The sequence below is a fragment of the Ambystoma mexicanum genome, chromosome 5q, assembly GCF_040938575.1.
Source record: "Ambystoma mexicanum isolate Mex_15411 chromosome 5q, UKY_AmexF1_1, whole genome shotgun sequence".
Taxonomy (NCBI): Eukaryota; Metazoa; Chordata; class Amphibia; order Caudata; family Ambystomatidae; genus Ambystoma; species Ambystoma mexicanum.
In genome coordinates, this window is record NC_090933.1 from 703604143 (window position 1) to 703631763 (window position 27621).

The window sequence follows — 27621 nt, forward strand, 5'->3', positions numbered from 1 at the left end:
CCTACTGCCTAGGCCAGCCGGAGGTACCACAAAATCCACCTACTGGATTCATCCTAGAATGTGCACGCCTGGCTATGACTGAGAATGTCTTTCTCTTCAAACAGCAATTGTTTAACCAACTGAGGGGATTAGCATGGGGGCCACATTTGCTCCAGATGTGGCCAACGTATATATGGCAAGCTTTGAAGACATGTTTATACTGGGCCACAACAGCACCTTAAGGAAATTGGTCTATGGGGAGCAGTTAATAGAATGGAAATGATACATCGATGATGTGTTTATATGGAGAGGCACAGTGACATTGTTGTTGGAATATTGTGGGTGGGTTAACAAATGCGACACCCATATTAATTTCACAATGGGTTGGAGCAGTGAGAAAGTTAATTCTTTAGATCTAACTATCAAAAAAACAGAGGAAGGCTTACAAACAACACTGTATAGAAAACCTACCGACAAAGGTGCCCTACTACACTTCTCCAGCTTCCACCCAGATAGCCTAAAAACCAATTTGCCCTACGGGCAATTCTTCAGGATTAGTAGGAATTGTACAGAGAAACAAGAATTTGAGTTACATGCAAGCCATTTGAAAGAAAGACTGATTGAAAGGGGATACCCCAGAAAGATGGTAAAAGAATTACAAAAGAGCTGCGACTACACACAGCAAGGTGTGTTTAACCCTGAGGATGAAGCCAACAAATGACAGACTGATATGTGTAACCACATATGATCCAATGAGCAACAAAATCAAGAAAAGCATTAACAAGAACTGGCATTTTCTTTCAAACAGAATGAGAATCTCAGACAAAAGTTAGTTCACACCTACAGAGATGCTGATGGACATCAGTCGGTTTTGAACCAATGGGGTTTACCCCTGGTGACAGGGCGATCTTAAGCACTTTTGGGGGCACCCCTCCACCAAACCAAAGGAATGAAGTGATCAAGAATATCTACCCCGCCTATCCCCAACCCCGCCGCAATCACAACCCATAGGTTGATATGCTGCTTCACAGCATTAAAAATAATTATGTTTACTCCCTTTTAGATCCACTTACCCTCTTCATTCTTGGTCTAATCAGAATGATAAACAAGTACCATTTGAGGGCCAACATTGTCAGTCTACGAAGAGGTTACTTCTGTTCTAGCATAGATACAGGAGACCTTTTATCATTATCATCCATGAAGGTATGCAGCCTGTGATATTGATCCAGGACTGTATGTAACAGGTACACGTAACCCAGAATAGACCTAGAACTCACATTTGCTGCCTCACAGAAAGCAAACGCGCTCAAGCATGGATAGAGGAGACCATTTGGTAGGAATCAGCAAGCTACACATAGGATAGCATGGATAGTAGATGCAGATTAGAAGCTACCAGGAAGGTGTCTGTATCCAGACAGAATGAGATTATAAGTGGGCATGGTTTTCAAATAGTGTTGCCATTGGAGATCAAAAGAATAAGGTGCCTGTGGTGTGCAATATATCAATGCTCACTATTATAGTGGAAGCAACAGTATAGCTAGTGAAACTATGAAAGAGGCTGCTTTGAAGATCATACCCTGAGAAGGAAATCTCTCGGAAAATCTGGCAATTTTGAAAGGTTTAGGGACTTGCAATTTCGAGAGGATAGGCAATACAAGATTAAATTAGATGCCAAGCATCACACACACACACACAGGAGTGAATCTGGATTGATGCAAACTCTGCAATTTCTGCATTTGAACACTTTCATTACTAGTTCTTACCATGAACTAAAATATTCTCATTTTATAAAACTGACTTGGAAAGTACACCAATCACATTACCACACATGACAATTTTTAAAAACAAAATGGAATAGTTTAACACAGAATGATTCTAGTTTAATTCTCTCCATCATCAAAAGAAGTATTAAAGTACCATCATACCAATCAGTGTGCTTTAACAGATTTAATCTGGGTTGGTCTTTTGTATTTTAAAGCTTTACATACTTTCAAAACACTGGCTTGTGAAATTGTCATTTATAAACGTGCAAAAAAACCTTTGGCTTAAAAAAAAAATGCTAAGCGTTTTTTGTATTAAAGGAGCAGACTTAAAAATATGCTTGCCCGAGTCCTGCACCATTTGGTCCGCTCCCGTCTGTCTACCACCCCTTCCACTTAAATGGCCTACATAAGAAGAAAGCTCAAGTAATTGGCTAAATGATGCCACCAGCATGCAGGGAGGAAAACCTCACAGAAGACAGTACAGTAATGTACGAGATATTCAATGATTTTACCAGGATCACTGTGTGGTCTGCTGGCAAAGTCAGGATACAAGCATGAATGCTTTGGTTCCAAATTTGGTTACTTATTCATCTCTTGGACTAACAGTTTATGCCCACCGTTGGAGGTGATTGCCTAGGTTTTACAACATCCCATCTGAACAAACACATTTTTATTCCTTCACCATAAGGATTACATGTTTGCTTTTATAGCAACCCCTATCTGGTGCAGATACATTGCTGATAATGGCACCTGTTGTGCTGCAAGACCAAGCACATACGCAGGCAAGTTTATAAACATCAGACATAGGAAAGGCTCTGCCAGCCATACACGAATTGTGCTATTCTAATCTTGCATAGGAACACACATCTCTGCAATGAGTGCTTAACACACTGATCTAACGTCTGAACCATTGTGGCACTCAATTTACCAATATGCATTTAAAAATTGGCTATTGCACATGATCAACAGAATTCCCTTTATCACAGTGAACACAAAAAGAATTACATGACAAATTGATCGAGGCAGAATGTACTTGCCAAAACAGACAGGCAATAATAGGTTTGAGCCTCAGCACCATGCCATACATTATCCTGATATGTGCTATTTAAATCTGGTGAACAAAAAACTTCTTTAGATTAGGCAGGCTTGTGGGCCCCCCTACTTGGTGGGGGCCCAGGGCAAGGGCCCCTTTTGCCCTCCCATAAAAACGTTTCTGCTGGTGACTGGACACCATAAATGTGGCAATTGTGCAGCATGCCCTTTTACAGAAGCCAGACATTTTTTCCAGCACAGTACAACCAAGAATGTTATCTACATCATGATATGCCCATGTAACATAATCTACGGGGGTTATACAACCAGACAGGTGCGACAGAGGATATCTGAGCATCGATCTTGCACTAGAAATAGGGTTGGGGATAAACCCCTGGTGGAGCACTATGTGATATATGCACATACGGAGCAAGACTAAAAGTGGTTTGTTTTACAAACAAAAAAAGCACAAGCAGGAGGTGGAGACATATCTGCTCTCCTTCACAAGATTGAACAAAAATGGATTTATTCACTGGGCACAGTTCGCCAAGGTTTGAACATGTCAGTGGAATGGAATTAGCTGGTATGTGAGCACTAAGGGATGGGTGGCTGTAGATATCCTCACAGGCATCATACAATGCGCTATGACGGTGGGCACGGAGTAGAGGACCACAGATAGTGAGAACAACAAGGGCCGTTGATGTGCAAAGTCCACGTCTATATCCGTGAAGATGGTGGCAGCCATGCAAAACTTTGCTTGGGTATAGGTGACCAGGGCTGCATCTGATATCAGGCATGATGGTAGAAGAGGACCACAATTCCCATCATGAATAAGATGTGAACGATTTCTCTTGTGATCTGTGATAAAGAAGGCACCAGATTCATTATGGTAAGTGCGATTTGGCTCCAACAGATTTAGTATTTTCAATTATTACCCATTATTTAAGCAACAGTAGCAGTTGCGAGTTACACGGCCGTGAGGTATGAAGAAAATAATCAGTAAAGCAGCGTATAGATAGAGGCGCGATCTAGTCCTGTTTCTTTATCCATGCTTAAACTACAATAAAGACAGAGAGGGTGGTAGACAAGACTCCCGTGAGCAGTGATTAGGCTTTCCGATCTGGAAGCCATGACCACATTGTTAAAAACGTGAGTAACACTGAAGTTAGATCGAAGAACACAGTGTGGGTCTGCAGCAGTGATGTCTGCATAGTGTAGAAACATGGTTTTGCTAAGTGCACAAGTTGTAACTCAAGTGTAACCTAACAGGGAAGATGTTTAGACAAATGAGGGAGCACAAGGTCCCGCAGTGTGTTTTGGCTACCGTATGAGGGGCTTAAACCATCAAGAAATGTAGCAGAATGGACATTACAGTTTGGAGATGTGATGCCTGGCGGCTAGGGTGGCCAACTTTGTGAGATCCTTTTGCGGGACATAAGGCGGTGATGACGTCAAAGCATCATCCACAGGGCAGAATCAATGAATTACTGTTACGTCAGCAGCTGCGGGTGTAATGCAATAGGGCTCTTATTCACAGGTTAGTTGACACTTGCCAGCCACTGTTATTCCCATTCGCAGGGAAATGTCTGTATATGACCCCCTCCCGAGCGGGGAGGGGGGGTCATATACATACATTTCCTGCATATTCTCCGGCAGTGCCACTCGGCAAACTGTGGGACACAGTCCCCAATTACGGGACAATCCTGCAAATTACGGGACACTTGGCCACCCTACTGGCAGCTCCTCTCGAATTCAAAGAAAAAATATAAAAATAAATGTCCATCTTGGGCGGAAGTTACCTCAAGAGGGACTGGGTAGGAAATAAGTAGATGCCAGACACAATAGGGAGCTAAAAAGTTTATCTAAAAATATGGCGCACGACGGCAAAAGGGTTTATTTACCTTTTTGCACATTGATTTTTTTGTTGCTCTGCTAGAGTTTAAAACATGCCGGTCTAAGAAGAATGACATCCCGCGTTTAATAGTCGGAGCGTAGAAATTCTATGGGCCACTACGACAGTACGATTTGAAAGTGCTGGACGACATCGGCCACGGGCGTTTTCACTTTGAAGACGTGTAGTAAGTACAGATGCTGCATTTACTAAATATTTAGACCATGCCCATGACTCAATTCTCTGAAGCGAGTAGAATTATCAATAGGAGAGCCAGTTTTCCTCACCCTCTGCCTTTGTCTAATAGGCTCCGTGGAGAACATGTTGTATCACCGGAGCACTGTGGATTGGTTCCTTGTTCTGCACTACCTCCATGATTCATAATGGAGTGTTAGCAGTTATGATTGCCCCAGCCCGCCTCTCGCATCACACACGCAACTGTCAGAATAAGGCACGGACACGTCTGCTCTGTTTGGGGTCCCGGCGGCGAATGAAGCCTTCCGGTCCTTCTTTATTATAACCTGCATGCACGAGCCGGAACGAGGCTCGCGCATGCGCATGAACATTAATACGCTAAGTAACATTCCTCCTTTTCTTTAAACAAAACAGAACAACATACCAACAGTACAACAACTCATCTTGAGTCAACTCGTGTTACCGTCCAAGCCGTCTAGGCCTCGGTGTCCATGATATACTCCTGGAATTGAGCTGGACGCCGCCTCGCTTCTCTGCTCGGGTATCTGGCTGTCATCATGGGCCGGACGTGGCAGTTACCTTGATGTAGGGTCTCCAACCTATCCTGTCCCTCAGTTGTCGGGGTGGCATCTGGGTTCTCAGGCTCATGGGCCTCGTGAGTTCCTTCAGGCGGGTTGACTTCGATCTTTTTGAAGTAGGACACATTGCGGGTCACAGTTCCTCGCCCATCTGCTGCAGTTATCATGGAGCCTTTCACATGTGTCACCCCCATTGGTTGAGGCTCATACGTGAGGGACATTTTCGCATCAGGATGTCTCTATCGTATCAGTACTGTGTCCCCTACAGCGATGGCCTTATCTTGTAGATTTCTCCGACTGCTTTCTTTCTCATTTCTGGCCTGACACTCCTGTCGGACGTGATCATTGTCAATCACCCCAGGTTCTCTTCCCTCCACCTCAGGTATCAGGCCTCTGGGACAAGGTCTAAAAAATGCCTCTGCTGGTGCTACTCCCGTGGACTGGTGTAGGGCCGCCCTGTACTCTCTCAGGAACTCAAACAATTTCTGGCGCAATTCTCCTCCACCATTTAAAGGATAGTTCCGGGACTTTTTTTTTATTGTTCCTATGGTTCGGCCATGTGTTTTTAAGCATAAATCGGTAGATCGTAGAAAACTTTCCTATGGACCTTACCCGACTTTTCGTCCATTAACGCACTCGAAAACATCCGCCATTTTATGATAATCCTATCATTTCCCCCCATCGCCCTGGCTCACCTGCTTTTGCGGCACTAAATCAAATCCCCCGCCCCTGAGCCTGACATCAGCAGACGCGTACCGCCCATTTCCCGTTCCGTGTCAACAATCGCTGCGCCTCAGCTAATGAAGTGTCGCCATGGAAATGGCAGGACGCCTCTTTCCTCAATAAGTATAAACAGACCGTTTCACAACACACAGCAGCAGATTTTCGAATCCATTCCTCTCTCTGTGTTACTTTGAGTATTCTGTGACTCGTTTCTGTGCTCTGGTCAGCTACCTTCGTTGATTGTAGCCCGTGTGAACAGATACCAGTACCACCGCTATAAATTATTTTACTTTCTTTACCACATAATGGCTACAATAATGCCGTATATGTACGAGCCCGAGTACACCGAGGAAGAACTACTGGAAAGGCAAGCACGCGAAAACGATGGGGATTCGGACGGCAGTTGGGAGGACCAGTCAACGGATGAAGAGCCTGGACCATGTCGCATGGACGGCGTCTCCACCTGGAATATTTTGTTCAATGTCCGCATGAACCTTTCTGCTTCCCCATTTGCTCTTGGCCAGAGAGGTGTCACTCTTCGGTGTCTAATGCTGCGTACCTCCAAGTATTTGGCAAATTGCTGCCCCTGGAACGGTGGGCCATTGTCCGAGCAGAGTTCATATGGGAAACCATGAGTGGCGAAAACTTTCTCCAGAGCTAATATAGTATGGTCGCACGCCGTCGACTCCACTAACTCGATCTCTGGATATCTGGACCACTGATCCATTACTGCTACAAAGTACATTCCCCGTCCTGTAGACCCAAAGTGTGCGTGCACGGTTCCCCATGGCTGCTCACTTCTTTCCATGGATTGTATTGTGGGTCCCCTCTCAACTGGGCTGGCAGCTTGGCATGGAATGCATAGGCGTACAAATTCGTCCACATGCCTCTCTAGGTCTGTAAGCCATACCTTGGCTCTCACGCGTGCTTTAGTTTTGGCCGCGCCTTGATGCCCCTTGTGGGCTAGCTCCAACACCTTCGCCACCAGGGAGCGAGAAATAACAATTTGCCGTGCCCTCAACATTAGTCCTTCATCAGACATAGTTCATTTTGGGCCTTCCACAGTGCCTGCAAGTCTTGTTGTGCCCCCATCTCTCGTCTGGTGTTGTTGACTAACACGTCTTTCGACTTCCCGCTGTCCATGGCTGTCTGAATGATCTGAAGCACCTCATCACTTCTCGAAGCTGTCACTATCTCTTGAAGTGATAATGCCACGGGCATGGCTGCTTCCACGACATTACGAACCAGTTCGATGCAATCAACCACCTCTGAGTTTTCTTGCGTACAGCCAGCCCCTGGGTGGCGAGATAAGTAATCAGCAGGGTTGTTAGTTGCCGGTCGGTATTGTAGTTTTACCCCATATTCGATCAGAGATAACATCCACCGCTCAATCCAAGGGGGTGGTTTTGAGGATCCGCATGCCATAATGGGTATCAGTGGTTTGTGGGCTGTGATAACCACCACAGGTTTCCACAAGATGCATAGTCTGAAGTGTTTACACCCCCATAGGATGGCCCGCACCTCCCTTTCAATCTGCAAATACTGTCTTTCTGTATCCGATAAAGCCTTGCTGGCATATGCGATGGGATGCATTAGTCCTTGGGCATCTGCTTGTAGAAGTACCGTGCCGAGGCCTACTGGGCTGGCGTCCACCACAATCTCTGATTCCCTCTCGGGATTAAAGTACGCCATTGTTTCCTTGCCCGTGAATGCCGTCTTAATGTCAGTGAACGCTTTCTGCTCTCTGGTGGTCCATGCCCAGACAACACCGTTCTTGGTAAGTGCCCTCAGCGGCTCGGACAGAGACGCCAAGTCCCGAATAAATCGGCCGTAGTAGTTTAGCATACCTAAGAAGCTTCTGACCTCTGAAGGTGTTTCTGAGGCTGCCGCTTCTTGTATGTCTCGCACTTTCTCTGGGTACGGGGAAATGCCCCCTGCATGGAAGATGAACCCAAAGAATTCAATGTGGTCCTTGGAAAAACTCACACTTTTCCTTGTGTAGCATGAGACCTAAGTTTTTGATTCTGTCAAGTGTTTTTTCCAGTCTTTTCATATGATCCGTTCCAGAGGAGGCAAAGACCAGGATATCGTCGCTCAAGTTGATGACCCCTTTCAGTCCTGCAAGGACACCACGAATGACATTTTGAAAAACCTCTGCCGCTGACGATACACCAAAACATACCCTTTTGAACTGGTATAAACCCTTGTGGGTGGTGAAAGTCGTAATATAACGGGACTCTGGGTGTAGCTCCAAGCTCCAACTGATGATACCCAGAACGCAGGTCTAATTTGGAGAACACTCTGGCCCCTTGTAGCTCACCTATGATATAGTCCAATGTCGCAATGAGGTGCCTCTCCCATTTGATTGCCGCATTAGGCAATCGCATATTGACACAAATGCGTACAGCCCCGGGCTGTTTTGGTTTCGGTGCCACCACAATTGGGGACACCCATGGGGTGGGGCCTTCTGCCTTTTCGATTATGTCCATATCAACAAATGTCTGTAATTCCTTCTCGACTTGCGCCCTAAGGTGAAATGGTATTCTCCTGTGCTTTAGTGCCGTGGCCTCACTGACTCATCGATGTGGAGACGGATAGGGTCCCCCTTCAGCTTACCCAGCTGTAACGCTCACGTGGTTCCCACGGGGGCGCTGGTCTAGTCTGGATTGCTGTGGCCTCTTCTAGCGTGATGCGCAGGACCAAGAACACCGATTGGACAGGACCTTCAAATCGTGCTTGCCTGGCCCGTAGGAATAGCCTTCTGCAGATGAGAAAGGGGATTAACAGTCTGCAGAATAGTGTGCTAGCTCCCCTCTTTTCCCCTTCCCCCTTCGTTCCTCTCTAACTTCCTCCAAACCCCGGTTTAAGCTCACCTTATGGTTTGGAAGGATGAACTCTCCATCCTGCTTCTGGTGCAGGGGCGCGTGTTCGTCCAGTTACTTCACTGGTTTTCAGAATTGCGCTGGCAAAATCCACTTGACTTTCCTGAGCGATGCGCCGTAAGTATGAAAGTTCAAAGTTCAAGTGAGGCCCCCTTTATGTTGTCTTTCTAACCTGTGCTCTGTCCTTTATTTCAGGTGCAGAATGAAGGCGATGCGTCGAGGGGTTAAACTGCTGAGGTGATTAGTGATGAGGGCGATCCCTCTAAATGTCCTTATCATTCCCCAGAAATGTATCTCGTCCTTTCCCCATAGGGGCCGGGGTACGGTACCTGCCAACGGGGCGGCGCCGACCCGAAATGTGGAAGAAAAGCCGGTAAGTATTATGGCTGTTAATCAGGCTTTCCTTCTGTGTTCCTTCTGCTCACCTTTTTGTTTCTTCCTCTCTCCCCTAGGTGCAGAGATATGGCATCCGATGCTGACAGTCGCGATGGAGCCGGGAGATGTCTCGAGGACAGGTGAGTGAAGCGTGGCGCTGCAGCGAGCAACGCAATGCGTTTAAATGGAAGTCTTTCTTCAGGGATGCTGGCAAGAAGATTCCGGATGCAGGTAAGAAGTTTGAAATAGTCCTTCGTTTTCACCTTTCTCTTCTCTTCCTTCCTTGCAGGTCTTCCAGGTTCGAGGCGGGTGTGGCTGGAGTCCAGGAGCAGGAGCAGACACGGTGAGTGTTAAGCTGCAGGAAGCAGAACAACGCGAAGCATGAGCTGCTGTCTGGGCGTGGCTTAAATAGCCCACCAAAGAAGTCCCAGGTATGTATCCTTCCCCAACTAGGTATGTATCCTTCCCTGGCCACGCCCGAGTGAAAAAATAGTCCCTATGAAAAAATAGTCCCTTTCAGGTCTCAGGGAGGCCTGAAGCATGCAGCATGGTCTGCATCAGGTAAGTGCACAAAACACCTCCCTTTATGAACCTGGTGCCTATGGCGCCAGGACTGATGTCCAACATGAGCCTGGCACCAAAGGCGCCAGGACTGAGTCCAAAGAGCCCCTATAAGGGGCCGCTGGGCTTTTACCCGAGGGCATGATGCCTACTTCCGGGGGTGCTGGGCCTGGCCTGGTGCTCCGGGGGTAGGCATCATGACAGCACTCCCCCCCAAGGCCCCTCCCTTGGTCGTTCCTTCTGGAGGTTTCGGTTTGTTTGGGAAATTCCGATGGAACCTTTTTACCAGCCAAGGTGCATGTACGTGATCACTGTGTTCCCAAGACCTTTCCTGAGGCCCGTACCCTTTCCAATCAATTAGATAGAAAAGTTTTGATTTTGAGATCTTAGAATCCAAAATGTTCTACATCTCGAATTCAGGCTCCCCATCTATCTGAATCGGTTCTGGTGGCTTTGTTAATCTGGTTCCTGGGTGCACTGGTTTCAAAAGTGACACATGAAAAACGGGGTGAATCCGCATGTAAGCTGGTAGATCGAGCTTGACTGCCACTGGGTTGATAATAGCTTTGATCGAGTAAGGGCCTAAATACCTTGGATTAAAAGTTTGAGGCCCCTTGAGTGATAGGTGTTTGGTAGCCAACCATACTGATCCCCTATTTGGTATGGAGGCGCCTCTCTTCGATGCAGATCTGCATTCTCTTTGTATTTCCCTTTCGCATGTTGCAAATGTGCAGTTGCATCCTTGAAGGCTTGAGTAATCGTAGAATGCAAATGGTCCACTGCGGGCATTTCAAGGCTCAGAGGTGAGTACAAGTCTGAAGTACGAGGGTGATGTCCATATAGGGTATAAAAGGGGCTCTGACCAGTTCCAGAGTGTATCGAGTTATTGTATGCATATTCTGCCACCCATAAAATGTCCTTCCAATTACCCTCCGATTGGTGCAACATACAGCGTAGATATTGTTCAAGGGTCTGGTTCGTTCTCTCCGTCTGACCATCGGTCTGTGGGTGGTGGCTGGTCGAGAGTCTTACGTCGATTTGTGCCAGTTGACAACACTTTTTCCAAAAATGAGAAATAAACTGGCTTCCCCGATCAGAGACTAGTATGGACGGGAATCCATGCAAACGGATGATATTTTCGAGGAATTCTTTGGCAAGAACAAAGGTTGAAGGTAATCCTTTCAACGGAATAAAGTGGGCCATTTTGGAAAATAAATCCACCACGACCAGAATAGTATTGTAACCATTACAAGAAGGCAGGTCCGTGATAAAATCTAGTGACAGGGTGTGCCAAGGTGCTGGTGGAATGTCTAAGGGCTGAAGAAGACCGGCGGTCTTGTCTTTTGACCTTTGTTTTGGGCACAAACTCCACAGGACATCACGAAAGATTTAATATCCTTTCGCCAGGAAGGCCACCAGAATTGTCGTTTAACCTTTTCCTCTGTTTTGGCAATGCCAGGATGTCCTTCCATCAGGGTATCATGATGACGGGAAATAACCAGTTCTTGCAATTCCTTTTCTGGCAAAAATAAGCGTCCTTGGAAGTAAGGTAAGCCATCCTTGACTGAAAAGTTAGACCCCCTTTTGATCCAATCCTGCAAGGCTGAAGAGTCCAGGAATTGTTTCACTCGTGCTTGAATGTCTTCAAGGGTTTGTAAAGTGGTTATCCCCAAAATTCTTTGTTCGGGAATTATCGGCACAGGTTCTGAGTTTGTGTCTATTTCTTCCATTCCAATTCGGGATAGAGCATCCGCCTTACCGTTCTTATAGCCGGGGCGGTAGGTGATTACAAAATCGAACTCAGCAAAGAACAAAGCCCATCGGAGCTGTCAAGACGATTGAGCCGTGGCAGTTTTTAAATATTGTAAATTTCTGTGATCAGTGATCACGGTGATGGTATGCCGGGCGCCGAGGAGATAATGCTGCCAAGCCTTGAAGGCGGACTTAATGGCTAATAGTTCCTTATCGGTGATCGTATAATTTATCTCCGGCGGCGAGAACTTTCTGGACCAAAATGCTACGGGGTGCAGTTGGTTGGTTTCAGGGTCTCTCTGAGACAGGACAGCTCCCATGGCTAAGCTGGATGCGTCGGTTTCGACTATATATGGGAGATCGGGACGCGGGTGCTTCAAAATAGGAGCTTTCAACTCCTGAAAGGCCTGTTCGGCTTCCTCGGTCCATTCAAAACGTTTATTTTTTCGCAAGAGTGCAGTGATGGGTTGCACAACACGTGAAAACTCTGGGATAAACCTGCGATAAAAGTTGGCAAAACCAAGCATGCTTTGGACACCTTTCACCGAACTAGGTGATGGCCATTTGAGGATGGCATCCACTTTCTGTGAATCCATTCGGACCCCTTTAGGTGTCAGGATGAATCCGAGAAACTCAACCTCGCTGGTATGGAAAACACATTTTTCCAGCTTGGCAAACAGTTTGTGCTGGCGCAGTTTCTCTAGGACGGCCCTGACATGATTATTGTGATCAGATTCCGAAGAGGAGTACACAAGAATGTCATCGATATACACGACAACACATACATCGATTAGTTCCCGAAGGACATCGTTCATGAAGAATTGGAAGGCTGCTGGCGCGTTGCACAACCCGAAAGGCATCACCTGGTATTTGAATAGTCCATATTTTGTACGGAAGGCCGTTTTCCATTCGTCGCCTTCTTTTACTCGTACCAGATGATAAGCCCCCCGGAGATCTAACTTGGTGTATACGCAAGCGTCCTTCACCTGGTCAAGGAGTTCAGGGATCAGAGGCAGAGGGTAACGATTTTTAACAGTTATCTGGTTCAATGCGCGGTAACCGATACAAGTTCTAAGGTCGCCTTCTTTTTTAGGCACGAAGAACAAAGCTGAGGATGCCGGGGACTTTGACGGGCGAATGAAACCATTGGCGAGGTATTGATCTAAATATTGTCTCAAATGCAGATTCTCTGGTTCAGTAAGGGCGTAAATCCTGCTACAAGGGGGTTGTGCACCGGGCACCAGATCGATTTGGCAATCGTACGATCTGTGGGGAGGTAACGTGTTGGCCTGTTCCTTTTGGAAGACGTCCTGAAAGTCTTGGTACTCTGGAGGTAGTTGCAAGGGGACAGAGGTTACTGATGCTAGATTAATCTTTGGATTTTCTGGGTAGCAGGTTTGTGCACAATCCGGGAAGGTTATTCTCTTCGCTTGCCAATCAATTTGAGGATTATGTGTCTCTAACCAAGGGATTCCGAGAATAAGCTGAAACTGTGGAGCCTTGATTACATCAAACACAACTGCCTCCCGATGGCCATCCGGACCTACAAGTGTCACCTCAGCTGTGGAATGTGTTACTGGTCCAGAGGCAATTTCGGTTCCATCTACTGTGGTGATGACATCTTTGTTGGTTTTAGGACGCAGAGGGAGGTTTATCCTAGAGACCAATTCTCGATCCACATAGTTTCCTATAGCCCCGCTATCGATGTATGCCTTTATAGCATGCAACCTTTTAGGCTGTTCCAGATCGACGAGGACCATTGGCACAATGAAATGCGAAGTCTGAGAGTTAGTTTTCAAGCTCGGCAAGCGGACCCCTACGCTTGCCGGGCGTGGTCGTTTCCCGATACAGAGTTTCCATGGATTTTATCAGCGGCTCCTACCACCTTCTTGGGCGGCTTAACCGGGCAATCTCATAGAAAGTGTCCAGAGGACACACAATAAAGGCATAATTGCATCTGTCGTCTTCTTTCCCGTTCTTTTTGAGTTAGGGGTCCTTTAACACCTCCGATTTGCATAGGCTCCGAGGCATCAGCCCCCTTGGGGTTAGCGTGGGTCTTGGCCAACACCCGGGTTTCAAACTTGGACCGATCTGCTTTTCTGTTTTGCAGCCTGTGATCCAATTGGACCACTAAGTCTATATATTCAGTGCATTCTTGGGGCGGATTTACAATTTGTGCCATGACATCTTTCTGTTCTCCGCGTAGACCTCGATAGAATAACGTGATTCTTTTATCCTCTGGCCAACCAGTTTCCACAATTAGTCTATTGAAGGTTGCAATGTAGGATAGAAGGTCTTGATTGCCCTGTCGCAGAGATAGAAGTTCGTCATCCAGAGCCTGTACCTGGGAGTGTTGAGCAAATAACCTTTCCATGCTTGTTTGAAATCCTTGAAAATCACGAAGAATCGGGTCATCTTGAGTTACCAGTGGGACAATCGGCAGCACAGCCGCTGAGATATGACAACACAAAGGCTACCTTAGTCTGATCATTAGGGAAGGCCCCAGGTCTGCATAGGAAGTGCAAACGACACTGATTCATGAATACGGCGAATCGTTTGGGGTCCCTAGCAAAGCATTCAGGTGGGGCCAGCGGCATGTTTCCAGGTAGATTAATCTGCACCGGGTTACTGGAAACCACAGGAGCGGGGTTCCCCCCGGAACCGGGTAAAGGAGTTTGTCCAGCTTGACCTTGCAAAAGCTGTCTAGCCAGGTCATCAGCTCTATCCTTTATTACAATCACTTCCCTCCTGAGGGCACTAGTCTCTTGATGAGCGGCGTGTACTTCGGCCCGTAATTCCCCCAGTAATTGGGCCAACTGGTCAGTTTTGGAAGTTTCCATAGCGCCTGAGTGGGAATTTGTAGGAAGGCTTCGCGTTCTGTAACGCTCACCTGGTTCCCACGGGGGCGCTGGTCTAGTCTGGATTGCTGTGGTCTCTTCTAGCGTGATGCGCAGGACCAAGAACACCGATTGGACAGGACCTCCAAATCATGCTTGCCTGGCCCATAGGAATATCCTTCTGCAGATGAGAAAGGGGATTAACAGTCTGCAGAATAGTGTGCTAGCTCCCCCCTTCCCCCCTTCCCCCTTCGTTCCTCTCTAACTTCCTCCAAACCCCGGTTTAAGCTCACCGTATGGTTTGGAAGGATGAACTCTCCATCCTGCTTCTGGTGCAGGTGCGGGTGTTCGTCCAGTTACTTCACTGGTTTTCAGAATGGCACTGGCAAAATCCACTTGACTTTCCTGAGCGATGCGCCGTAAGTATGAAAGTTCAAAGTTCAAGTGAGGCCCCCTTTATGTTGTCTTTCTAACCTGTGATCTGTCCTTTATTTCAGGTGCAGAATGAAGGCGATGTGTCGAGGGGTTAAACTGCCGAGGTGAGTAGTGATGAGGGCGATCCCTCTAAATGTCCTTATCATTCCCCAGATTTGTCTCTTGTCCTTTCCCCATAAGGGCCGGGGTACGGTACCTGCCAACGGGGCGGCGCCGACCCGAAATGTGGAAAAAAAGCTGGTAAGTATTATGGCTGTTAATCAGGCTTTCCTTCTGTGTTCCTTCTGCTCACCTTTTGTTTCTTCCTCTCTCCCCTAGGTGCAGAGATATGGCGTCGGATGCTCACAGCCGCGATGGAGCCGGGAGATGTCTCGAGGACAGGTGAGTGAAGCGTGGCGCTGCAGCGAGCAACGCAATGCTTTTAAATGGAAGTCTTTCTTCAGGGATGCTGGCAAGAAGATTCCGGATGCAGGTAAGAAGTTTGAAATAGTCCTTGGTTTTCACCTTTCTCTTCTCTTCCTTCCTTGCAGGTCTTCCAGGTTCGAGGCGGGCGTGGCTGGAGTCCAGGAGCAAGAGCAGACACGGTGAGTGTTAAGCTGCAGGAAGCAGAACAACGCGAAGCATGAGCTGCTGTCTGGGCGTGGCTTAAATAGCCTCCAAAGAAGTCCCAGGTATGTATCCTTCCCCAACTAGGTATGTAGCCTTCCCTGGCCACGCCCGAGTGAAAAAATAGTCCCTATGAAAAAATAGTCCCTTTCAGGTCTCAGGGAGGCCTGAAGCATGCAGCATGGTCTGCATCAGGTAAGTGCACAAAACACCTCCCTTTATGAACCTGGCGCCTATGGCGCCAGGACTGATGTCCAACATGAGCCTGGCACCAAAGGCGCCAGGACTGAGTCCAAAGAGCCCCTATAAGGGGCCGCTGGGCTTTTACCCGAGGGCATAATGACTACTTCCGGGGGTGCTGGGCCTGGCCTGGTGCTCCGGGGGTAGGCATCATGACACCAGCCCACAGAAAATGTCTGCATATCGTTCCAGGTGGCGATCAATGTCCGTTTGGTATACCGACATGGTGAAATGGACAATGTCTAGTGCCTCAGAGGCTGCACAGCTCAGTAGTGAATGAGGAATCAAATCTGTGACAAAGAATCTGGCCTTTATCGTATTTTTTCCGTGGGTGACGGTGCCCAAAAAAAACCTTGTATGGGTAACGGCGTGTCCCCTCCCCCCCCAAAGGTGTAGATTCTTGCTTTGGTGTCCTCAAGCCCCGGCGGGCCTGGAAGGGCCTCATAATGTTCTGCCACCAAAACACAGACTGATGCACCTGTGTCAATTAATACTGGGGTTGAGGTGTCCCTGATGTTGACCATGCAGGAAGGTTGCCTCCGTTTCCCAGCACCCATCGCTATATTGGAAATTAAAAATACTTCCTCTTCATCCTCCTCCTTCTCTGCTATGTCTAGCTCCTGTATACCATGTCCTATCGCCGCCACATTCTTTGATTTCCTATGGTTACCGCTGCCAACTCTCGCTGGGCCCCTGGACGTGGCCACCGGAGTCACTGCGCTGCACACCCTTGCGTAATGTCCGGGTGTGCTACATCTGCCACATACACTTGTCTTTGCCGGACACTCGCCCACATGAGGTAGATCATAGCCACAGTATTGACATGAATGCGGACTGTTCGAGTTTAGAGGACCTTCAGGCCTTTTCTGACCCCACCGTGGCTTAGTAGGGGTCGATCGGCCAATGGCGAAAGCTTCTTCACTTTTCCCCGGGGCGGACAGCTGCCTCCATCCGAGCACCCCTGCTCTCCGCCAGCTCATATGCACGTCCAATGTCCAGAATTTGTGCCCGCGTTAGGCCAGGCTCACTGAGGATCTGTCTTCTCAGCTTCCCTGAGCTGCACCCTTGAATAAATTGGTTGCGTACCATGCCTTCCTCATTCTCCCTCCTGCATGTGCTGGCCAAATGTCTTAACCTCCCACAGAACTGGTTCAGTGACTCATCCCCCAACTGCTTCTCTGCACACAAGACAAACCTGTCATAATCCATGGTAGCTAGAGGTAGGAAATGATTTTGTAGGGCCGTCTTGACAGCCTCATATGTGGTCGCCTGCGAGTTCAAAGATTCAAAAATCCAGTGCACCTCCGATCCTGCCGAATACTGCATAGTTGCCACCTTCACGTCATCCTCTGTCTCACCAGTGGCTCTAAAGAACATTTCCAGCTTCTTTACCCATAATAACCATTTGGGGCCAAGCTTGGAAGGGGGCCCTGAAAGGTCAAATGGGCGCCAAAGTATCCTGTTGTCTGCGTGGCACTGGCGCTGGAGCAAAAGCACCATCATCCTGTTCTCCCATGCTTACAGACCGCATGAGCACCCCACTTTAGTGTGTGAGGCCGCAAATCTATCCCCTTTTTGAGATGATGCACTCCCCCACTCACTTGGTTCTTCTTGGGTAGTACCTTCTGGTGGTGTTCCTCTAATGCTGGTGTCTTCACAGTTGCAGGAAGGAAGTAGAATGAGATCAGCAAACCTCACTTAATTGTCCTTTATCACTGTCATCAAAGGCTCTGGTAGCAGCACTTTCACATGAGGTACCTCCCACTGGCAGGATCAGCACTAGTAGGCTATGTCCTCGTAGTTGAGGAATGATGTGAAATGAGGTCTCCAAACCTCATTTAAAAGTCATTAATCACGGCCATCGGAGGTCTGACAGCCATGAATGTTCCAAAAATTGACTTTATCGGTAGCACAATCGGCGCACGAGCAACCTTTCAGGCTGCAAACGTTGTGTACAATGTGCCCAAAATGGCGGCCAACTTGCCGCGTAGGAATCGGTACTGCGAAGCCTGTCGGATCAACTCGTCCGGCGTTGATAATCCACTTGAGGATTCCGCCCACCCTCACGCTGCACTTTCCTCGTCGCCAATGTTAGCAGTTATGATTTCCCCAGGCCGCCCCTCCCATCCCACACGCACCTGTCAGAATAAGGCACGGACACATCTGCTCTGTTTGGGGTCCCAGCAGCGAATGAAGCCTTACGGGCCTTCTTTATTATAACCCGCATGCGCGAGCCAGAACGAGGCTTGTGCATGCGTATAAACATTAATACGCTACGTAACATGGAGGTGAGAGGGAACTTGTGTAATTATGCAAGCAATTGATTTGTGGTCTAATGTTAAAGAAATAAGGTTGGTCATAAAATGTGTGTACTGCTGTTATTTGTATTGTTGTAGATGACACCCCCGCTCCATATGTCTAAGAGGCACTACTTGAGCACCCCTATCGTCCAGAAGAAGGTACGGCAATAAATGGGCAACAACAGAAGCTCGAATTACCAACTGAAACACGTGTTGACAAGTTGACAAGCTGCACTTGCTAACCATTAGACACATTTGTTATTGAGAAGGGTGTGAAGGAATAGTTGAATACATTTTGTAATTAGAAGGTTATGCAGTCTCTATGAACTAGGCAATATGCAACATATGGATGCCACGGGAAAGTGAGAGTATGGGTATGTATGGTGGAGCGAAAGGAGGGACTTTGGATGTGTGTTCCTATAGAATAATGCACTTGTCCGTTCGTTATGATTATGCAGTACTAAGAATTTGAATATTATATTTTGTAATAAAATTATATTTTTGCTAAAATTGCCGAAGGACGTCTCTTGCCAGGACACTACAGGGCTGGGGTAAATACCTATGGGGATTTGGCGTTTATTATCAGCACTATCATACAGAAAAGCAAGTTAGGAGGGGAGGTAAACAATAGCATATCGCAATAGTCGGCCTATTGTGTCACTTGCTTCCATCTGAATCTGTGTCCGCCACAAGTCTCGGGAATGTAACCCTTAATGTGCTTAACACTGTAGGAAAGTGACTTGAATAAATGACCATGTGGACTAGGAATGTTTCTAGAACAAAAAAGAACTTTCCTTCATGGAATGGGCCAAACAAAAATATGCACCTCGCGTGAACATAAAGTGCATCTGCTCTGTTTGGGGTCCCAGCAGCGAATGAAGCCTTACGGGCCTTCTTTATTATAACCCGCATGCGCGAGCCAGAACGAGGCTTGTGCATGCGTATAAACATTAATACGCTACGTAACATGGAGGTGAGAGGGAACTTGTGTAATTATGCAAGCAATTGATTTGTGGTCTAATGTTAAAGAAATAAGGTTGGTCATAAAATGTGTGTACTGCTGTTATTTGTATTGTTGTAGATGACACCCCCGCTCCATATGTCTAAGAGGCACTACTTGAGCACCCCTATCGTCCAGAAGAAGGTACGGCAATAAATGGGCAACAACAGAAGCTCGAATTACCAACTGAAACACGTGTTGACAAGTTGACAAGCTGCACTTGCTAACCATTAGACACATTTGTTATTGAGAAGGGTGTGAAGGAATAGTTGAATACATTTTGTAATTAGAAGGTTATGCAGTCTCTATGAACTAGGCAATATGCAACATATGGATGCCACGGGAAAGTGAGAGTATGGGTATGTATGGTGGAGCGAAAGGAGGGACTTTGGATGTGTGTTCCTATAGAATAATGCACTTGTCCGTTCGTTATGATTATGCAGTACTAAGAATTTGAATATTATATTTTGTAATAAAATTATATTTTTGCTAAAATTGCCGAAGGACGTCTCTTGCCAGGACACTACAGGGCTGGGGTAAATACCTATGGGGATTTGGCGTTTATTATCAGCACTATCATACAGAAAAGCAAGTTAGGAGGGGAGGTAAACAATAGCATATCGCAATAGTCGGCCTATTGTGTCACTTGCTTCCATCTGAATCTGTGTCCGCCACAAGTCTCGGGAATGTAACCCTTAATGTGCTTAACACTGTAGGAAAGTGACTTGAATAAATGACCATGTGGACTAGGAATGTTTCTAGAACAAAAAAGAACTTTCCTTCATGGAATGGGCCAAACAAAAATATGCACCTCGCGTGAACATAAAGTGCATCAGGGTTCTTCTATTCAAATGAGATACTGGTAGTCCTCTCAATCTTGCATACAGTCTCAGGGATATTGGATTCTGCATGCTTCTTTACAAAAATCACAGCCTCGGGGATATAGCAGCCAGTTCATTATGTGTAATCCATTCGGGGTTATAATGCCTTGCTCACTGTTTCCGGATTCAAATTATGTCTAGCTCACCCTTCTTGGGGATATAGTGGCTCGCTCCCTAAGGGGTATGGTGCTCTGCTCACTACGTGCATAGCTCACACAAAGTTATAGTGAGCAGTGCTCCAGTAGAGGTCCCAGGTTTATCAATGCCCTCCGGCTTCCCAGCTCATCAGGCCCATTTACTGTCTTCATGATTCCCAGCCAAGAGAACTCGCTTCTCTTTTTCAGCTGATGGAATCTGGCCTCCTCTTTCTTCTCTCCCAGGGGTTGAGGAGGCACGCTGATGTCCAGGCTGTCCTTTCAGCTACTTGCTTCCTGGCTGGCTCTTCCGTTCTGCCTCAGTTTTGGGCCTTTGTAGGTCCCCTCTACCTTGGGCCATTCCCTCCGGTTCCTACTTTGGTTATTCCCTGCTCTTGTCTCACTCAAGCCATTGGATAGGCTTGAGTGAGTCGGAGACTTCAGAAGGGATGGCAGCCATTCAGCATCAGGCTTCTCTTTGGCGGCCTGAGGCTCATCGGTGGCTCTAATGGCTCTTCTTTGCACAGTGGTGAGTTGCTGTAGGTAACCCCTCCGACATATTGGACTCCTTGATATCTCCTACTTTCCTGCACAGTTGGGTGGCAGCATTCTTTGTATTTTTTTCTCAGTATGACCTGCCACAACCTTTCTTGTCACTAACAATGGGTATTGGAAAGGGAGTCTCTACAATGGCCCCATCGGATGGATGGGACCCTGCAGTAAGATTTGGTGGTGAGTGGGAACCCTACTGTTCTAGCAAGGCTCCCTATGGATCTGTAACGAGGTTTGCTAGAGTATTACTAATTTCCCCTGAACTTGACCTCAGGTACACTAGGGGAATAAGTCTTTAGAAAAAGTGAGGAGATGCTTTAGTGTAACTGAGGTCTTTATAGGCTAGGTCATCTGGTTCAGAGATGTGGTTTGAACTGGGAGGGGGATTTTGCAAATCCCACCCTATACCATGGTTGTGCGGCTATTTATAGATTACAACCTGCTCGAGGGCCTTTTACCCAACCACAACTGCTCGCCCTCTATTATTGCCTATGAGCATTTGCATATTGCTTGACCCCCAGGTGCTTGCCCCCTCCCAAAAATGTATCCCTCCACTTCTGACCTTTTACTTGTCCCCCCAATACCCTTCTTTCTGGGGGTTTCAGCTAAACCCCCATTGCTCCACCCAGACTCTGGCACCCACTACCCCAGGGTTGCACCAGTCCCTATCGCTCCTGGCCCCATTCTCCCTGTTAGTTACACCTGCCCCGCCACACCCACCATTACAAGCATACCCCCACTATACATCCCCACTCACGCCCACCCCATCACAAGCATCCCTCCGCCGTACATTGCGCCCACACAGACCTTCCCAGCCCAACCCCCTGCCTAACGTGCATACATACTCCCCACAATGCATTCCCCCCAAACTCTCCCACTACAGCTCCCTTTTCACCTTGTAGATTTTGGTGCCTGCTGATCACTAAGAGGTCGATCAATTGGACAAGGCCACCTCTCCTTCCCTCATCTCCGACTGTCTGTCTGCTATCCAGGAATGGTGTGCCGCCAATGACCTCTGCCTTAATGCCAGTAAGACTGAGATTCTACTCATCGGCACACCCACTCCCTCCTTCCCTGCACAGCTCTGACCAGCCTCTCTTGGCCCGCTTCCTGCTCCTACTTGCAAGGCAAAAAACCTCGGGGTCATCTTCGACTCAACACTCTCCTTCTCTCCTCATATATCTGACGTCTCTAAGAAGTCACACTACCAGCTGCACCTCCTCAGAGGTATTCTTCCCTTCCTCTCCTTCCACCAGAAGCTCACGGTCTCCAGAGCCCTGGTTCTCTCGAAGCTGGACTACTGTAACAGCCTCTATCTTAATCTGCCTGCCTCCACTCTCCGCCCTCTGCAACTCATCCAGAACAGGACTGCGAGACTTGTCCTTGGCCTCAAGCCCAGGGACCATATCTCTCCAGGACTGAAATCTCTACACTGGCTCCCAGTGGCTGCGAGGATTAAGTTCAAAACCCTCTGCATTGTCCACAAGGCCTTCTGGGGCCTGAGGCCTAAATACCTTCAACTCTTTCTTCCTAAATATCTTCCTTCCCGAGCCCTCCGCTCATCTGTCTCCAACTCCCTCAGGGTGAGCCGCTTCTCGAAGCAACGAGCTAGGGGGAGATCTCTCTCTGCGGCAGGGGCCTCTCTCTGGAACAGCCTTCCTGCCTCCCTGAAACTTGAGGAGAACCATCTTCGGTTCCGGAAGCACCTCAAAACCTTCCTCTTTGCTTCTGCTTTCTCTCCCCCTCTCCCCTGCTAAATTCTTCACTGAAACTGCACTGAACCTGCACCTGGGCCACTCTCACCGACCTCGGTCCTTGGCCCAGCCACCCTCCATTTGCACTGCCTCCCTAGCAACCCCTGCACTGCGGGGCTGTCTCTGCATCCCTACAGCTCCCCCCTCCTAGCACTTGTCTGCACTTGCCACCACCTGGCCCTACTTATTTATTTATTTTATTCTACTTACCCTGATCAGCACTTCCCTCCCCTCCCCTTCCCCTTGCACTTTTTCCCTTCCCCCTACCCCTGCACTTGCGCGATCTGAATGACACCTGGCCTAGTAGGATCGTTGTCTGTCTTCCCCTTGTTCCCCCCCTCCCTGCCTAGTCGCGCCTTGAAACACTTGTGTATAGGCGCGTTACAAATGCCATATCATATCATACCTATTTAAAAGGTGTCCCAGTTCAAACTGGAGACCAGTTAAAGGCGTGAACAGCTAGAATTCAACAAAAGATCAATTACCTACACCGCCTCCAAGTAGCACAATACTTCAGCTTTCAGGCCCTGGTAGGCTGAGGCTCCTGCGGGGCAGGGAAGACCTTTACAGGGCTCTAGGCATTTATTTAATTTTCCTGGCTAGTCCCGTTAACATAGAAAGAATGCTATGTCTAACAGTACTGGGAGTGTCATTTAAAAAATGTCAATTAAAGCAAAAATGCCCAGCAGCCCGTGGTTGCCTCACCTCGACTGCAGGAGGCTTCAAATAATTTTACAAAGGTGTATTTTACATTTAGCATTTGCAAAGAATTCGGGAACAAATGATTTCTATGCACATAAGCAAAATGTAAAAGAAAAGTTAATCAGGCCCAACAACAGTGGCGGCTCATTCATAATGGGCAACCTGCCTGTACCATCACCCATTATGGAGGAGCCACGCCAGCCCAGCCCAGTGCAGTGCAGTGCGTGCTGCCGCTGAGGGAGCGATCCTGAGATGGCTTAAAATGTCAGAGGGAAACAGAGTTTACGTGAATGGTGCCGGTGCATCCGACATGCTCTGCTCGAGGGTGCCGGTATGCCCGCCTGGTCAGATCTGGCGGCCGAAAAGGCACCCGTGAGCAGAACTCGTAGTTTTCCAGTCTGTTAGTAACAGCGCCGGTGGCTTACCGGCGCCATTACTTCCAGACCGGCAAACTTATAATGAGGCCCTATGTGCTTACATGGAGCTACTGCCATATAGTAGCAGAACCGGCGTGGATATTTTTTTTCTAGTATCAGTACTGGCATTACGCACAAAGCAATCATGAGTATGTTCTTATGTAAATGCTTCATATTTTGGTGCAGCGAGCATGGAAATGTATGGGCACAGCCAGCATGAAAATGCATTGGGAAACGCTACTGTGCACTGTTGGTAGTTTGCATCTATTGCATTTTTTCTGAGTTACCCTACAAAACCAGAAAGTGTTACAAAATGTAGCATTTTCACTTATTATTCAAAAAAATGTTGCTGAGGAACAACCCACCGAATCCTGTTTGGTTGGCTCAGTCCCCCTTGCTGCTCTCATTCAAGCTGGCATATTTGTGATAAATATTACACCCCCACAAAATAAAAAAAATTCACCAGCCGCCACTGCTCAACAGTACAAGCCGCAGATCAATGGCACCACTGCATATGTGAGCATCTGTGAATATGTTTTCCTGCCTGCCTGCACCCATGGTCGTATATCTGTGTGTGACGGTGAGCGCCTACCCGTGTATGCCATCTGCTTGCCTATACATGTGCGTGTGTTTCTGTGTGTGCGCCTGTAATTAAAATGGTGGTGCCTGCCAATGAGTTTGTGGCTGCCCTTTTCAGTGATTGTTGATGCCTCTATGGGTATTTTGCCTGTTTGTGTATTGCTCAAATTGCCCATCAGTGCCTGCTGGCCTGTGAGGCATCTGAGGCCATTTTCCGGGAATTTGAAGATGCAAGATGTTGCCTTTAAATATGGTGGCGACACCCATCTAGCATCCTCACGGCATTTGAAGTACCCTTGACATATAATGCAGCCCATGTACATATAGGGTTATAACTGCAAACTATGATGATTATACCAGTCATATGGTGTCATTATTGTTTATTTGAGACTGCACTTCACATGATATATTAGTATCTGCAGGTACTAGTTTTCGGGGATTGGAGGCTAGATTTAGCATATGCTGACAGGAACTAGAACCATGGAGCTAAACCTCTCAGATGGTTACCATACCAGTCATATGATGTCATTATCATGACATTTACGTCTACACTTGGAATATCATGGCAACACCTGAGCACCTGGAGCTATATGTTAATGTTAAAGGATATTTGTACCGCGCACTATCACCACCGGACTGGTCCCCTGGCGGCTCTGAAAACAGAAGGGTAGGAGTTAGTGGGAATAAGAGGGAAAAGTGCAAGAGAGCAGTGATGTGTCATTGGCAGCCGGTTAGCACCGTTCGCTGGGCTTGGGGTGTTTTCCGGTCGGTAGCCGTAGTGTGCTGTTGTGCGAGACTCTGTGTGGTTTGTTTTGTTGTTGCAGTGTAGTGAAGTTTGGGTGGTTATGTTTGGTTAGAGTTTGAGAGGTGTATGCAGAGGGGTGACATTGTTAGTGGATTGGTTAATTGGCATTGCTACCTGGAAGCGAAGAGCTAAACCTCCACATTCCCTCCAGGTGTGGTGCGCGAATATCTCCGCCCCTCCATCTAGATCTGGCCGATACCCACAGTCCCTTCCACACATGACCTAATCTATACCTATACTTAACCTCGGATACTCGTATGCTCAGGAACTTACACATATGCCATAATTTTCCCGTTTACTTGCACCATTTGGAATATGGAGGTCCTTCCGCCCGTCCGTGCACTCATAGAGCCCTCACATGGTAATGCCTGGAATGTTCTGGTCCTACCTTGCCATAGGATGCCAACAGATGTCAAATTGTGTGGGTACCTGCGCAAGTGGTGGCAGTGCCTGGCAAATGCCTATACAAAATACAAAACTGTTGGCCTTGCCAATGCTCATTTGGCAGTGCGAGCATTCATTGACAGTGCAAACAGTATTCACACATTAAGGTTTAAAGCATGATGTCTCTGTCTTTTATTAAAGTATGTTTTACGTTCTGTGCTGAAGTTCAATAAATGTAATGTGTTCATTCTTTCCTCAAATCACCAGGGAAATTCTCACTCACTTCTAGCAATTAAAGGAAAGCTCATGGTGGCTGAAGATTCTTTTATTTGAACTATAGTCATGATGTAACCAGTGTTACACTGGGAATGGAATTACTTAACATGATATTAAGTGTACATTTGCCTTCTCTGAATAGCTATGAAAACAAATCTGCCAAGGTTTCATGCCAGGCTCATCTTTTCAAAACTGAAGTAGGGATTTGTTATGGCACCTGTTATGTGGTGAGGGGCTTCAGTGCCTAATGGTGTGATCAGTCGGGGTTTGATGATGTGGGCACTGGGCAAGGAGAGGCACTTTGGGGAATCTGAACCTTAGAAGAGACATGCGAGAAGGGATTGTGTATGAGGTTATGTCTGCCAGTCTGCCAAGGCAGCTAAATAGCAGGCGGCTCTAGGGAACGATGTACCAGCAAGGCCTGCTTTTAAAAGTGGCACGCAGTGAAGAATAAGTGCTTAGTTGATGCCCATCACCCACCCTTCTTCCCGCCTTTTACATATTTCGGCGTTTAACGAAGTCTGAAACTGCTGGCGGTGCAGTTTATTTTAAAATTAGGAGCAAATGAGAAGACGCCCGTGAGCAGGTTTCATTTTCACCTGATACCTCATAACCCATTCATAAAGACAAAAATTGGAGAAAATCCGATTATGCCTGAATATCTCTGACTCATGTGGAAATGCGATTAGAATGGATTTGCTCAAAGGGATCTCTGAGATGTTCCAGTCATGCTTCAGTATTAGGGGTTGTGAATCAGGTGTGATAAAAGCCCCTGCTTAAAAATGGGGACCGACAGTGGGTTGGTCCCCAGTGGCTCCTAGGGGCTGGTGGCCAACCCAAGGTCGCAGATGATGGACCCAAAGGAGGTACATGTGGGATCGCCCCAATTGGTCCCTGCACTAAGGAAAGGGGAACAGATACCTCTCCCTTTAAAGACACAGAGTTGCAGCGTGTTGACTTCACTGGCAAGTGTAGATATACAATACCCCTCTTCAGCATAACTTCCAGAGAAAACATTTAAGATAATGAGAAAGAATCGCACAGACCACAGGACTCCTCCTGAGTACAAAGTCATGCTGCATAAACAAAATGAAACTTGCGTGAGGGTCGAAACAAACATGGCTCTCCCACTCCTGCTAGCCTTGCAGGGATTACAAAGCTGCAATTTCCCCTATGACGAAGACTTCCTACTTAAAAGAAACCGCTTTCCTGCTTACCGACGGTATTCCGATTGTTGATAAGGCCATGTGAACAGGGCTCAAAAGGGCGAAAGAAATCTCATAAAAGAAACCTCATATATGTTCAAGGCATTTGTAGAATCTAAGATGGTGGGAGGCCTTTGTATACGCTCAGGCCACCCCCTTTCCTGACCCAATCGGAGAACACAGCTACCAACAAGGCCCATGTTCAACTCATCACAAATTTCACTACAAGAGATAATTAAACTGATCAATAAACAAAAACAATTACGTATGCAATGCTATGCAATTTCGATTTTCTTAAAAGGGCTAGCAGTTCGGTTTACCGATTGGTACAATGCATATGGCAATTATGATTTCAGTCACAACTTTTTCTTTAAAATAACAAAGGGTAATTTAGCAGTTTATTTTTCAGACCCAAGCCCCTACTTTGGTCTGCATTGGGGAAGTCGGTCGGACAAATTGGGATGATTTAAGAATTCGGGATTTCAGACCGCCGTCCACTTAAAGGCCTGTGTTTGGGATGCTGGACAGCAAACATTGGATTTTTTGTTAGTTCATGGACAAAGACACCCCTCTTCCTAAAGAAGTCGGGGTCAACAAGACAAATAGGATCACCCAATTAAATTACAGTTTATAGTTTTCAGCGCACACCTGGAATGAGCTTTGTTAATTTCGCATTTTAACAAAAATCACCTGTGGTTTTCTGCCAAGGGGAATTAATTAAATTAAAATCTTTGGTTAAATAGGCTAAAGATCTACAGTTTCGTCCACCGCCGCCCACACCCAC